Raw genomic sequence first — 16,159 nt, 5'->3', positions numbered from 1 at the left:
CAGGAGAGCAAGTTGACAGTGAAAGCATGCACATCCCCATAGTCAGGGCAGAAAGAAGCAAAAGTAAACCTTCCAAAGTGCTTCCCACCCCCAAGCAGTAGATATATGGGGAAGGGCATTAAGTAGTCATAGAAACACAAAATACTGAAGTGGAAGTAAGCAAAATCAAATAAATAAATAAGCAAAAAATGTAACTCAGTAAATAAAAGAATACATTTAGAATATACAGGGATAATTGGCAGACAGCACACACTCAAGTAGCCCTGAAATGGTGGAACAGTGGATCACATAGGTCCTCAGCAGTACAGTGTAGAATGGAGACATATTTAGTTAGCAGATGTGATAAGAGGTAAACAGGTACAGTGTGCCGTATATGAACAGAATACAGGAAGGACTTCCACTCTGGGCATCAGGGTAAGGGACAACATCAGGGTAAGGGACAACAGTCACCTGCAGAAGGAACATGTAAAGTAGCAACAATGCATGTATGTATGAGAAAGGGAATTAAGGGGGAAATTGTTGACATAGAAGTCATTGAACAGTAAAGTCCTGGTGTAGTGAGAGAAATTATGCAACTCTACCATCACAGTGGGGGAAAGCCCCACTTAGTTGTGGAGGGCTACCTGTTTGTAAAGGAGCAGGCAATGCAAACCTGATATTATTGGGCATGTATAAAGAAGCTGAATGAAAGATATCATGGCAGGGCCGTCGCAATACTGACAGACACCAGGCCCACACTGGAGAAATTATCCCCTAACTACCTTGCCCCTGACCATACATCAAAGTCTGTATCAGATATTGTCACTTGTATATCAGTTGCAACATCCCATGAACCACCTTGCAGTGTAATATAGGCCAGCACAGCACATCTGCAGGAGAATGTATAGCACCTACCACTGGCCTGACGTTTAGGAGTGGGTATCACCCAGTAGCAGAAAAAGATGCATCCAGAGCTGGTCACTGTAGTTTCAGCACTGTGACATTTTGACCCCAACCTATTCCCATGTGGAATGGCCACTTCATGCATAAGGTGGCAGAGGACCAGGAAGAGAACACCATATGCTGACACTGATCACCTCCGGAGTATAACTAATCTGCTAGGCTTGTTGGTGCTACTTATGGATGGGACATTCCCTCACTGATCACCTCTGGAGTATAACTAATCTGCTACGCTTGTTGGTGTTGCATATGGATAGGACATTCCCCACAAAATCCAGTGTCTGTAAACACTTGTATTCCATATATGGTTCGATAGATGATGGGAACAACACACAAAAAAATGTACCAAACAGTCCTTGTCACATTGCCATGCTTAAGATTAACAGGAGTGGGCAGGTTACAGTATGATATTCAAGAACCTGTTTGAGCTGGTGGAGGGTCTTTACCTCACTGCAAGTGTGCAGAATATTATTTGTGACTTTGAACAAACTGCATACAATGCCATTGCCAGATACTCCCCCTCCCCAAGACAGCTACATGGATGCAATTTTCACCTGGGCAAAATCCTGTGGAGACAGGTGCAGTAGTATCTAACCACATGTTATAATACAGGATCCCTCCTTTGCTCCACATTTAAGGTAGAGACTTGCCCTTGCCCACATACCACAGAGGGATATGATGAAGGCATTTGACCACCTAGTGGGCAGCTTCTCAGATGACCTGTGACCTATATTGCTGCTCTTCTGAGATAACTATGTATATGGGAAAATAGATAATGGAAGGTGTAGTATGCAATCCACCATGTGCATACCATCCAGAAATCATGCAGAGTTGCAGTCCAGCCTCTCAGTGACACAAACTGTGGTGCAGTCCTGGCACAGCTGCCTACACGTTATTAAGTAAACATGTCATCACCATTTAAGACCTGTTGTGTTGCAGAGCGAAACAAGGTTGATATATTTCAGGAGGCATCACTGCGTGGTTCACAGCTATCATGAAGACTAGCATCAAGGATGGCACAAATGCGTAGGGTGGATTAACAATGTGGGAGTGCCAACATATCTACCTACCTGAGAGCTATTGCACATAACTATCCCAATGAGTGTGGCCATCTAGGATCACTGTACATTAGAGTATACACTATGTCTTGGACTTTACTGGGACTTACTGTACTGGCTGACTATCAGTGATGATACCTAGCTACAGCAGAGACTGTGACCTAGAGGGACTGATCACTACTGTCACCTGTTTCTTTACTGCCTCATATCTGCTACAATGTAGCTTTAAACAGTACCAGATGTGTACACTGACATAGTGGTGCAATGAGCCTGAGCCCATCCTCCAATGCAATACTGATATTGTCAAATGTCAGAGGGGCCAGTGCCAGATATGTACATTGGCAAAGTAGTGCAATGTGCCTGTGACCATCCTCCAGTGCAATACTGATATTGTCAAATGTCAGAGGGGCTTTCAGCTATGAGGCACAGTGGTTCTGCTTTACTGTTCCAAGGAATCCTACCCCGTAAAGTTGTACTTGATATTACTGTGTTTTGCAAGTTGAGATTTGTACCTTTATGATGCTGCGGGGATCCAGATGAGGTGTACTTTCATATCAGCATGCCTACCACCCTTTATTCACATAGTTGTGTTTCCTCAATGGTACACTTGTGTGTATGTTTGCTGGGCAGCTTATACATTATGTCTGTGCCACAGTACTATGAAGCCTTTTCTCAGTACTGTCACTTTTGTGGATGGATTACGACTGCACATTGCATACTGCCTTAAACCACACAGCCTGTTAAATAGAGTGGTAGGCATGAGAAAGTGTGTGTGTGTGTGTGTGTGTGTGTCTGTTTGTTTGGAGGGAGGGACTGATTGAACTAGAAGGCTGTGAGTATTTTTCTGGTGTCTTATTTTCCATTTACAGACCAATGTTATACATTGTTTAGGTTACTACTGGTTTGCAATATTTTGCATAGCTCCCTTGCTGTGTGTGTTTTGCTTGCTTTTGTGTGCATGTGAAAGGATTATATAAAACTCTGCTTACTGGCTGTTGTGCTCGAACCTCTGCACCCGTATAATACTATGCTTATATTTGCACTTTGCTATTAGTATACAGCTACTTATTGTAAAAGTCTGTGCTTAAATTCATACTTTTCATGTGCTTACATGCATACTGTTGAAGGGCTTAAATTAATAGTTTTGAGGCACATAAATGCATACTGCTGATGTACTTGTATGAATTTGTCTGATATACTTAAATGCATTAATTTGCTGTAATGAACATCATATCAATTAAATGCATGCTTTCAGTATCTGATAAGTTGATTGTTAATGCATGAGTTGTCTTCTGCCCTTTCAGACGTTCATGCATGTGTCTTTGGCTTCCTCATTCTGTCAGGCCACTCACATCCTACACCACAGTTTTAGGTTCAGGCTGTATTGGATTTAAGGTAAGTCACCTCCTCTTTATTATGCTTTCCATTCTTAACCTGGCACCTGTTTTCTACACCACTTTCTCACTGGCTTCAGTCTTATACACCATCCTTTTGCTAAGTTACATGCATGCTGCTCTCACGCTCCACTGGGTGTGTGTGTGTGTGTGGGGGGGGGGGGGTAATGGGCCTACAAAAACACAATTTATTTTTGACAGGCAATTGTTTGACCATTTGTGGTCAATCAGTTGCCTTTCAATTTTTTTAAATTTTCGATTTACTGATGAAGGATTAGAGTGTCCTTTGAAATAAAGAACATCTTTTCCACTCCCAGTTGCTTCTGTGAAAAACTTCCTTATAATGGTAAAGTAAAATGCACTCCATCTTCTCATGTGTTGCACATAAAACTTAAACTGGAAGGGCTACCATGCAATACCAGGCTCATAAAAGTGAAATGTCCCTTCTAAGTAAAAAGAAAAAACGTTACATAATTTCTCTATTTCCTTACTGTGATCAGCACCAGACATTCTCTGTGTTTTCTCTTAGGTATGGAGTGCATTCATTTTATGAAGTTAAGACTCAGTTCTTTACATTGTGACCTTTACAGGCATGCTGATTTCAACAAATGTTTTCCATATGCTTAAAAAAACGTTGAAGTATGAAAATGCAAGTTGGCCTTTTCCAGTAATCACTTGATGGAACATGTTCTGCATTTCTCACATTTTTCTAGTTTCACTTCTGCCTCTGAGACCTCCTCCTTACTACAATTCACTACAGTCTTTTTAGCTATTATATTCACACTGTGCAAAGCCTCAAATAATGCATATTTATAGTACTGCCCATTCTTTGGTGACTTTACTTTTACCTGACTCACTTCTAAAATCTCGATGTACCTTCAAAAAAATGACATCACACAAAGAGTTTAAGGTATATTTAAACAGTTTTTTTTTTCAGAATGAGTTCAGAGCAGTTTTTTTCTAGATTGGTTGCTATAGTCAGGTTTGAGCCTTTGTGTTACCCTACTGGTGGACGAAGCTTGAACGCTCAAGCTTCATTTGCCCAAGTTTCAACCTGTTGATGAATGGAGTTCCTCCATAAGAAATCACTGTCGGCAAGTTGCATTGGCAGTGATGTCCTTTTTGGGAGAGTTTCCCCCTTCTTCAAGTTGGTGCAGCTGTGGAGTTGGTATATATAAGTCTGGGGTGTGAGGGGCTTGTCCCTCCTGCAAACACACTTTAAAAAAGTGTTTCTCAGCAGGTTTATCTTAGTGAATGCAGTTCAGGGATTCCTGTCCATGTTGTATTTTCTTTTGTCCACTCATAGTGGAAGTGAATCTTTATATGCAAGTGACCTTATTTTGTTTATAATGGTTTTGTGTTTTTATAAAAGTCTTGTGTGTTATTTTGTTAATATTGTCATATATAGAACTCGTGTGCTATGTTTGCCTGGGACTGTAATATAAAAGAGAACAGCATATAAAGCTGCCATGGCCGTCTAGCTTAGTTTAATTATTTAAAAGTGCTTCTTAAGTATTTGACAACTTTTTTTTTTTTTTAAAGAAGGTAATAATTACACTATGTCACAAAGCAAAATGGGTTTTTAGGCTGTGATCTTTTTGGTCAGGAATCTTTGGGCTATTTCTAATCATTTGATATGTTTAGTGAAATATATCTCAAATAGGATGTTATACTTGATAATTGGCCTGATCAATGCTGAATAAAAAAAATATGGGCTTAAATGGGCTTAAGGTATTGGTTCCTCATAGAGCAGTTACAGCCGCTATCACTCAGCATTCCAGAAAATAAATGTAGTTTAAAAAGCATTCTCAGTGGCAGATGTAAAAACATTCATGATAATGCTATTGCTAGTGTTCCTAAAAAGCATTCCTAAATAAGCTATTTAGACTACACATTGGAAAAAGATGTCTTTTAGGGAAGTGAAGCTTAGCTCTGGTCCAGTAACTTTACTTGACCCTTCAATTTTATTGTTGACTCCATGGAATTCTGATTGAAACTGCTAATTGGAATAAAGAACCAAGACTTTGGAAATATCTAGGCACTGCACAACTACCCAGACTCATGCAAACATTGTTAAGAAGTTGTTTGAGTTTTAAACTATGTTCTTTTTGCTCATGGCTGCTGACCTTCAAGACTTCCCCAGTGTGACTTGAGTCTGTTTTTTCCCTCCTGACAGGGTCTCCCATATCTACAGGTGTGAGGGGGGATATACAAAAGGAGCATCATTTAGGCATTCTTGAGGGCTGTCTTTGCCTCCACTGCTACTCTGTCTTCTGCGTACTTACTGTGGGGAAGGAGTACCTTCTCATCCAGGCAAGTGTGGCTTACCCTCCCCCCATCTGGGGTCCTGTGGCAACCAGTCAATTTCCCTGGAGGGAAGTTCACAGTCTCTCCCTCTGAAATCACCAGGTCACTTCACATTGATTGCAGTTGATGGAGGCATTACAATTTTGGTCCTAACCCAACATTCTGGTACCTGACATGAACACCTGCATCACCACCGGGCCCTCCTATGCCCTCTGTTAGATGCATACATGCTCCCACACACATGTGCATCTAGGGCTAACATCACTTGCATGACAGTACTACACCCATGTGGCCAATACTAACATGCAAACCTCAATTTGCATGGAACAACTGGCCAGCAAGAAACCATCAGTCACTCCCTCAGGATGGTCAAGCCATGACCCACTCATTTCCCTTTCTTCTCAGCCAACTCTTATAGGTGCCTGAGACAGTATTTGAACTCCATTTGCCTGGGTTATAGTCATTGAGTTATTCTTCTACATAATGAGCTGACTTAAGAAGTTGAAGCCGTCTGCTTTTATTGAGGACCACCAAAGCTTACTTTTGGCATCTTGAGTGGATACATGCTAATATATTTCCTCTTTCTAGAGTACCTGAATCACCTGTTTATAGTGCTATGTCTGCACTCTAATTTCTGGCTAATGTACTAGAAAGAATTGATTATCTTCAGCCTTTAGTATTTTATTCATAGGTTCATAGGTTCATAGGTAGGTACTAGGCTATTGACCCTAAGGCCTATGTAAGCCTAGCCAAAAATGTACCCTGGCTTTCGCCACCCAAGAAAATTATTTTCCTGTGCCCCTGTTGAGCAGAGCCACAGAAGTGATCCCTGGGGTGAATTTCCTATTTCCCATCCAATCATCAAGATTTTTCTTGAAGAGTGCTAATGAGGAGCTCTGTTTGACATAGATAGGTAGTCTGTTCCAGAGTATGGTAAGTCTGTGGGCCAGGAATCTATCCCTCCAGCATGTTCTGTTTATTGTGGTGACAAGGTTTAGGTCCCTAGAGCGTGTAGCAAGGAGGGATTGGGATTTCTTTAAGTGGAGCATGTCCAACAGCTCTGGGTTTGACATAGCTTTGTATGTTAGGCAGAGATCGCCTCTGAGTAGGTGATATGCGACGGAGTAAAGCTGGAGTTTTTTGAGACGGTCTGCATAGGGCATCTGTCTGAGGCCAGTAATTCTCTTTGTGAGGTATTTCTGTGGTCTTTCCAGTTGTTGTAGATGTCTTGTGAGGTACATACCAAAAGGTGAGTTGTACTCTATAATGGGTCTGATGAGTGATGAGTAGAGGGGAACAATGATCTCTTTTTTTTCTGGATGAGAAACCTTTTGTGATGAGGTGAGCCATGTAGAAGGATTTCCTGACCACTGTGGTGATGTGATTATCAAAGGAAAGACTACTGTCCACCTGTGTCCCAAGGTCTCATCACATTTTCGGCATTAAGTAGACAAGAGCTATGTGGTATTTCATGGGTACAGAGTTTTTGTCTAAGGGGATGACAATACACTTTTTGGCATTGAGCTTCAGGCCATGGCTTTGACACCAGGTATCTGTCTCAGTGAAGCCCTTTTGTAGTATGTCCACATCGTTAGGAATTTCGATTATGGCTCCTAGTTTGCAGTCATCTGCAAACTTTGTTAGCCAAAGACCTTCTGTGTTAGCCTGTACTTCAGAGAAGTAGATACCAAATAGGAGAGGACCCAGGACTAATCCCTGTGGTACTCCACTTGTCACTGGTCTGAAGTCAGAATTGGAGTCTGCTACTTTCACAGTGTGGGTTCTGTCCATGAGCCAGTTGGCAACCCATCTTGTGACATAGGGATTTCTACCTAGTTTAGTGAGCTTATCTATAATTCCAGAGTGGGGGATGGTGCCAAAAACCTTGGCGAGATCTAGATAAGCTGTGTAAACCACCTTACCCTCATCTATGGCTTTGGTGACTGCTTCAAAGAAGTCAGTCAGGTTTAGGAGACATGATCTGCCTTTTACAAATCCGAACTGGGTAGGGTCCAGAGTTTGGAGATTACCAATGTCTTTGTTTATGAGTCCCATGATGATACGTTCCATGGCCTTGCAGACCAGGCTCATCAGGCTAATGGGGCGGTAGTTCCCGGGGTCCGTCGTGGCCCCCCCCCCCCTTTGTGGAGTGGGATAACCATCGCGGTGCGCCATTCAGTGAATACAAAGCCTGAGGTGAGGCTATGATTGAACATGGTATGTAGGTAGGGTGCCAGTTCATTCTGTAGTTCGTGTAGAATGCAGCCTGGGATATTGTCAGGTCCCATGGATGCTGTGCTCTTGGCTTTGGAGAGTGTGTTTTTTTACCTGTGCAGCCGTGATTACAGGAACTTTGCATTCTTCCAGTATAGAGATATGCTGGATATGCCTGGTTAGGTACATACCAAAGGGGGCATTGTACTCAATAATTGGTTTGATGAATGTCGAATACAGTGGAACAATGACTTCCTTGGACTTAGATGCCATACCTTTGTTTATAAGTTGCGCAACATGGAATGATTTACTCATCACTGCAGACACATGATGATAAAAGGCTAGCTTACTATCTATGTGTGTCCCTAAGTCCCTGACTATTGTGTCAACTCTAAGGGGTATGTTGTCAATATGATAGTTACCAGGGATGGATGACTTCCCAAAGGATACTATTATGCATTTCTTGGCATTTAGTTTTAGTCCATGGCTCTGACACCAGTTGTTTGTCTGTGTCAGCCCCTCCTGGAGAACATTTGTGTCAGTGTGAGATTCAATAACAGCTCCTAATTTGCAATCATCTGCACATTTAGTCAGCCAGAGACCACTGATGGCCTTGACTTCTGAGAAGTAAATACCAAAAAGGAGCAGTGCAAGGACTGATCCCTGAGGGGCTCCACTTGTGACTGGCCTCTTTGTAGAAGTGGACTCCCCAGTTCTAACTTCCTGTGTCCTGTCTGTGAGCCAGTTGGCTATCCATCGGGTGACATATGGGTTTGTACCTAACCTCCTGAGTTTGTCATTAATGCCTGAGTGGGGCATTGTGTCAAATGCCTTGGCCAGGTCAAGCTGGGCAGTGTGAATGATTTTGCCCTTATAGGTTTGATTATTATTTTCGTAGTTCCCAGTCCGCTGAATAAAATTGCTGAACATGTGAAGGAAAGTGGAACCAGAAGACCCAGTGCCGTAAAACAATAAATATCTTTATTTCAGTTCAAAGAGACATCATAACTTGTTCTGGAATATTTATGACAACTTCTGTCATGTGGGCAGCTTGCACTACTAGAGAATTTTAGTTTATTATGACATTATTGTCTTCTTAAATGTTACAGCATACATTTTTATTCACATTTACTTGCCCTCTGAGGACTTGTCACCTTTTTGAGTTTAGTATCACTGGAGTTCAGTTGTTAGCTTCATTTTTGCTGTTATAATTGTCATTTCTTACCTGGAAACTGAATTAATCATTTTATAAACTTCATTAAAGTTGTCCTGTTTTTGCTTATGTTGTAACATATTTTAGGTGTAACATTATCCAGTAATACCATTGCAAAGAAAATATTGGACTCAGAAATTCAAGGATATAATTGGTATAGTAAACGAGAAAAGTTGATTTTATTTGCAGATGCTATTATTTTGTACCTGATAAAATCAGAAAATGATATTTCAGTGTTGTGGAACATTTTGAGACAGTTTCATATCTTTTTGGGATGCAAAATAAATGAAAATAAAACAAAAACAATAGCTGTAAACTATGTACCAAACACAGATTGGTTTATCAATACCCATATTTATGGGGACATGATAAAACAAAGTATTTAGGAGCATGAGTTAAAAGATAATACAGAAACTGAGAACCTGGAAGCTCTGTTTTATAGATATGGATAGCAAGATACATGTAGGAGAATGTTTTTAGTCCCTTTAGTTTTATGCACAGGTCTGGTGTATTTTTATCAACCAGAGGAGAAGTTGTGGACAGCATTTAATAAAGGGTTGAAATATTTTATCTGGGAGGGGAAGAAGGCAAGAGTCAAGCTGGACAAGTTGATCCTTCCAATAGAACAAGGTGGTCTGGGATTACCTGATTTGAAGGTGCATTTCAGAGCTACATAATTAAGGCTCCTACACATAGCACAAGCAGAAAGATATAATTCAAAGTGGAAAGGGATGATGTTGAAACGGGGGGGGGGCTCAATAAATAGGGAAAGACTGGCATTTTAGATGCAAAACTTTAAGGAGAATAGCAATATCCATACAGAATATTATAATCATAATGTAGCAGAAATTATTCTAAGAACTAAGCCAACATAGGAATGGAGAAAGGAGATTTTGCCAGTAGGGATGACTGCAGTTAGGGTGCATGAGAATAGGCATGAGGGGACTGGAATTTACTGGAGAAAACTAGCAAAGGAACCAAGGTATGGGCTCAGTTTAACGGTTGGTGTTCGTAGCCAGAGATCTGAAGTGCATCTGAGAGAGTCCAAGGCATCCACCAAAATCTTCAACAAAAAAGTAGAATTTAAGTCTGTTTTTTGCACTTGTGTACTGTATTTCACTTCATTTTATACTGTTTTTGCTGCTGTGACTGATTTATTCTGCACTTGTACATTTTGCTTCATCTGCCTCAAATAGCATAGGCTAGATTCAGACTTACTGAATCTAGACTGTCTGGTATCACTTGAGCACTAAACCCAGCCATCTTACATTAATAGGGCCCCTCTGCACCCTTGTGGCAGAAGTGTGTAGCTCAGGACCCATCTGAGTTGGAGATTGCTGGAATAAAGGCTCTGTGAGAGGCTTTTCTATTGGTAGATTGTGTTAGAATTAAGTTGGTGGTGCCTTGTATAGATGCAAATGCCTAGAATCACATTTTTCCCCTGAACTCCGCTCAGTGAAACCCTCTCAGACTCCCCTGCCGCTCTTCGGGAAACTTGGTTGTGCACTACTGCACTGCAGGCAGCTCAGCTAATTACTGTCAAGTGTCACCTTACCCTCTTCGCTAATCCTATATAGTTTTAAGTACCCTTGCTAATCCCCGACCAATAACTGACCTTTTGCCCTCCCATAAACCAAGAATTAACTGCTGCTATGGACAGTCAGTTTCCTAACATTTCTCCAGTCAGCCTGATTGACATGGGCAACATGAGGTAGTGTAGCAATTGCCTCATGTATACTGACAACCCCCTGCCCCTAAAGCAAACAAACAGTATGTGAGAGATGTCACTATACCATGAAACTTGAATCAGTCCTGTCACATAACAATAAACAAGACATCAAAAAGGTTATCTGCTCTCACACCTCTCCTCTTGCACAAGATAAAGTCAAGACACATAAACCCACATACATGGAGGTACTCACCAAGAGCTTACCAAAAGACCAGAGGCCTCCCAAATACAGACAACTCTCAAATACTGGTACACAAACAAAATCCACCAGTACAAATAATAACGCATATAACAGTGTCTCAGCAATCAAGTCCCTAGGCCAAAACACTTTAAAACCAAATTTCCTAGTCATAGGCAACTCGATAGTGAGACACACAGATATCCCTCTCACCAGGCTAGACAATGAGAATGTCACAGTCAGCTGCCTGTCAGGTGGCAGGATTCGCCAAGTCACACATGCACTCAAGTCACTCAGCAGCAATCACTCTTGTAACTCAATCATAGTACATGTTGGAGTGAATGACTTGAGATGTACCTCTCTATACTATAAGAAGAGAGACATGACAGAGCTCTCGGATAATGTGTGTCAGGCAGGCATGTCCCTATCCGTAAGCAGTATTCTACCTTCCCCTAGGATGATGCCACAGTACAGACAAAAATGATTGATTTTAACAATTGGCTTAGTTTCTGGTGTCTCTCCAAGGGGATCCAGTATCTGTCAGTCTGGGAAGACATGGTCAACAGGCCACAATGCTTCACCAGAAGTGGCCTTCACTTGTATTCTCAAGGCTTTAGGATATTGGTAAAGATGCTTGACTCCCCCCATAAAGCCTTTTTTAGGCTATGTCAAAATAACAAAACCTCTGACTTAGGCAAAATACTCTAGAGGCAAACTCAAGGTTATGCTGCTTAATGCTAGGAGCGTAAACAGTAAGCGGCACTCCCTAGAAGCACTCTTCACCTTGGAAGATGCTGATGTCTGTGCAGTCAGTGAGACTTGGTTCAAGGCCCTAGAGAACACCCTGGCCATGCAGGGCTACAATGCCTTCTACATGTACAGACCCCAAAACGAGTGTGAAAGAACCAAAGCTGGAGGTGTATTCATCTTCATTAAATCCAAATACACCTTGCGACTGGTGAAACAGTACTACTGTCTTGAGCTATTCTAGGTCCAAATAACTATTGGCAAAACATCCAACCACATTATAGCTTGCTACAGGTCCCCCACCATGAACCAGGATACACACACATGCCTACGTGGACTTGCTTGAACTGCTCAATATACAGCCAACCTCCTTGGTCATGGGAGACTTCAACTACCCATCCATTGATCGGGTGGCTTACTCGAGCACAAACATGACCACAATGAGGTTCCTGGACTTTGTTAACTCAAACTCACTGGAACAGTTAGTCTGCACCCCAACATATATAGCCACTTAAGCAAATGTACTGACTTGGCAGTAACTGACAGGATTAAAACCCGATCCTCTCGCAAAATCAAGCCACCCTGGTAGACTGCAAGTATAAATAAGTTATATAACAAAAGAAATAAAGTGATATTTAAGAACAAAAAGAAACATACTCAGGAAAGGAAGACTACACTACACAGCATAAACAAGCAAATCAGAAACCTTGTAAAGTCCTCTAAAGGAAGTTATGAGACTAGACTGGCATTCCTAGCTAAAGGCAATCATAAGGCATTCCTTAGCTACGTCCGAAACCTCAAAGGGGAAACCCAGCTTGTGCTGAACTTATAGTGGAAGACACCACTCACATGAAACTGGAAGAAAGTGCCAACCTGCTAGCTGACAGATTTGGCAACAATTTCACCCCCCTGTCTCCACCAGTCATAGCCCATAGCATTCCTGACACCTGTCCTCTGCCATTTCTTTCCAAAGAACAGGTTATTCAAGCACTCTCCAAGGCCAAAAATACAACCTCTGTGGGACCAGATAACATCTCAAGCTGCATACTAAACAACCTAAAGCAAGACCTAGTGGAATCACTTAGATGCCTGTTTAACCACAGCCTAAGCACTGGTTTTTTGCCAGAGGAGTGGAGAACAGCAACAGTAATCTCCTTGCACAAAGGGGATCCATCAACTGACCCTGGGAACTATAGACCCATTAGCCTGACCAGCCTTATCTGCCAGGCCATGGAAAGAATCATCAGGGACCTTATCAACCAAGACATAGGCAACCGTCAAACTCTTGACCCAACTCAGTTTGGTTTTGTCAAGGTTAGATCTTGCTTATTAAACCTGTTGAATTTCTGTGAGAAAGTCGACAAAGCCCTGGATAAGAGTAAAGCAGTACATACCACATATCTTGATTTATTCAAGGTGTTTGACACAATTCTGCACTCAGAGATCATTGAGAAACTCTCCCAGCTGGGTATCAACTCATTTGTCAATAGATGTTTAGCAAACTGGCTCACACACAGAATGCACACTGATAAAGCTGGGGAATCCACCTCCACCAGTACACCAGTTACCAGTGGTGGACCACAAGGCTCTGTACTGGGCCCTGTACTGTTTGGAATTTATTTTTCTTAAGTCCAGTCAAAAGTTGATGGCCTGTGGCTTGCTAACTTTGCAGATGACTGTAAACTGGGAGCAATCACAGAGTCCTCCAATGACATCATCAAATTACAGAAGGACTGACACAGACAAATGATTGGTGCCTGGGCCATGGACTGAAACTAGATGCAAAAAGATGCCTCATGCCTCATTATCCCTTTTGGCAGAGAAGTAGCCCTGCTAGTTACAATATAGACAACACCCATCTAAGCTCAAACACAGTGGTGCATGACTTGGGAACACAGGTTGGTAGCAATCTAAACTTCGCTAACCATGTGTCCACAGTAGTAAGGAAAGCCCTCTACACTGCCCATCTCATAAATAAGAGCATCACATCCAAAACCAGGGAGGTCATTACACCACTGTACTCAGCCCTTGTCAGACCATTGATTGAGTACAATGCTGCCTTCTGTATGTACCTTACCAGACACCTGTAGTAGCTGGAGAGACTACAGAGGTTTCTAACCAAGAGAATTCAGTGCCTCCAAGACATGACCTACATGGAAAGACTGAAAGCTCTGTCACTGTACTCAGTATCAAACAGGCTGCTGAGAGGTAACCTGTGCCTGGCTTGCAGATACAGAGCAGCCTCTGACCCTGCCTTAAAGGAAATGTTGCACATCTGCAAATCAAATGGGACAAGAGTCACTTGCTCCAGTGATCTCAGCCTGACCTGCGACATTAATAGAACTTGCACAAGAGACAGATATGTCTCCCAGAGATTGCTCCTTCTCTGGAATAAGCTCCCATTTTACATGACGTAAAGCTCCTCAATGACCCTCATGAACCTCATGAACCTCAATGACTATAGGAATCAATCAGAGGAGGTTAGAAAGGATTGGGAAGAAAGGCCACAAACACCATCCACAACTACACAACACACTCACATATGTGGAGTTCTCAACAAAAACATACCCAAACAAAGGAGACCTCAGAGACAAAAACACACGCAAACTCCACAACCCTCAACACCACATACCATGCATAGTCCCCACACCTGTGTCTCGCAACCAGAAAGACCTAACCATAAACCCAACATATTAGTCATAGGAGACTCTATTGTGAGACACAAAGATGTGCCTCTCACCAGGCAGGATAAAGAGAAAGTCACAGTTGTTTGTCAGGTGCCAGTATGCGCCGTATCACACATGCACTCAAGTCTCTCAACAACAGGTACTGTTATGACTCTGTCATAGCCCATGTTGAGGTGAACGACTTGAGATGTACCTCCCTGGACTATATGAAGAGAGACATGATTGAGCTCACTGAATATGTGTCCCAGGCAGGTATGTCCCTAGTTTTAAGCAGCATTCTACCGTCACTCAGACTGATGCCTCAATACAAACAAAATGATTGACTTTAACAATTGGCTAAGTTTCTGGTGTCATTCCAGGGGGGATCCAGTACCTGACAGCCTGGGAAGATATGATTGACAGATCACAATGCTAGAGATGGCCTGCATCTGTCTTACCTGGGCTTCAGGCTTCTAGCAAAGGCCCTTGCCTCCCCCATAGTGCCTTTTTTAGGAAGAGTTCTGAGGTCGATAAAACCAACATAAAAATTTCAACAAAACACAAATTAAAAGTCATGCTGCTAAACGCTAGGAGTCTAAACCTGAAAATGCACTCATTGCAAGCATTCTCAACCCTGAAAGATCCTGACATTTGTGCAGTCACAGAAACCTGGTTCAAAGCTGCAGAGAACACCCCAGCCTTACCTGGTTACTCATCCTATCATACATTCAGACCACAAACTGTGGGCCGCAAATCCAAAGGAGGTAGAGTTTCAATGTATATTAAAGGCACCCACACCTCCAGCCTGGTCAAACAGTATGATGCACAGGAGACACTACAGGTGCAGCTAACCATTGACAAGACCCCTATTCAAATCATAGCTAGCTACAGGCCCCCAAATTTGACTCAGAATGTCCACTCCACCTATCTGGACCTCTTTGAATCTATCAAGAGTCAACCCTTTACCCTGATCCTGGGCAACTTTAACTACCCAACCATAGAATGGAAAAACTACTCATGCCAGAACACAAATGCCCAAATATTCCTCAACTTTATCAATGCAAATGCCTTGGAAAGCTAGTTGATGCCCCCACAAGAGGCAATAATATCTTGGACTTGATATTAACCAACATCAGTAATCACTGCAGCACCCCTACAGTATCATCCTCCCTGGTAAGATCTGACCATAAAGCGGTCACTTTAGAAGTCAGCATCTCCCCTGACCCCCCCCCCCTCTAGCTAGGGTCAAACAAAACAACTTCTCTGAAGCTGATTAAAACTTCCTGAGGGATCATATAAACAGCTTCACAGCCCCCTCTCCCTCTGTTGGAACTGACACCAATGTCCAAATCTACATCAAAGTACTATACAAGCACTTATATAGATGCATGGATTCAGGAATACCTGACAGGACAAAATCATCCTTCGCAAGGAAGAGTAAACCTGTCTGGTGGACATCTGCAATAAATAAACTATATAACAAAGGAATAAATTGCTGTCCAGGACCAAGAAGGAGCAGGTGCTCAATTGGAAACAATCTCTCCTTAGCCTGAACAAGCAAATAAGAGCACTAGTGAAATCGTCTAAAGCCAACTTCAGGTCCAAATTGGCCATATCTACTAGAGACAATCATAAGGCCTTCTTCATATATGTCCGCAATCTCAAAGAAAGCACCCAGATCTGTTCAGAACTGGTGGTCAAGGACACCACATAC

This window comes from Protopterus annectens, chromosome 10.part0 (assembly GCF_019279795.1).
Source record: "Protopterus annectens isolate FY-2018-M chromosome 10.part0, PAN1.0, whole genome shotgun sequence".
Lineage (NCBI taxonomy): Eukaryota > Metazoa > Chordata > Ceratodontiformes > Protopteridae > Protopterus > Protopterus annectens.
Note: the sequence above shows the minus strand (reverse complement) of the source record.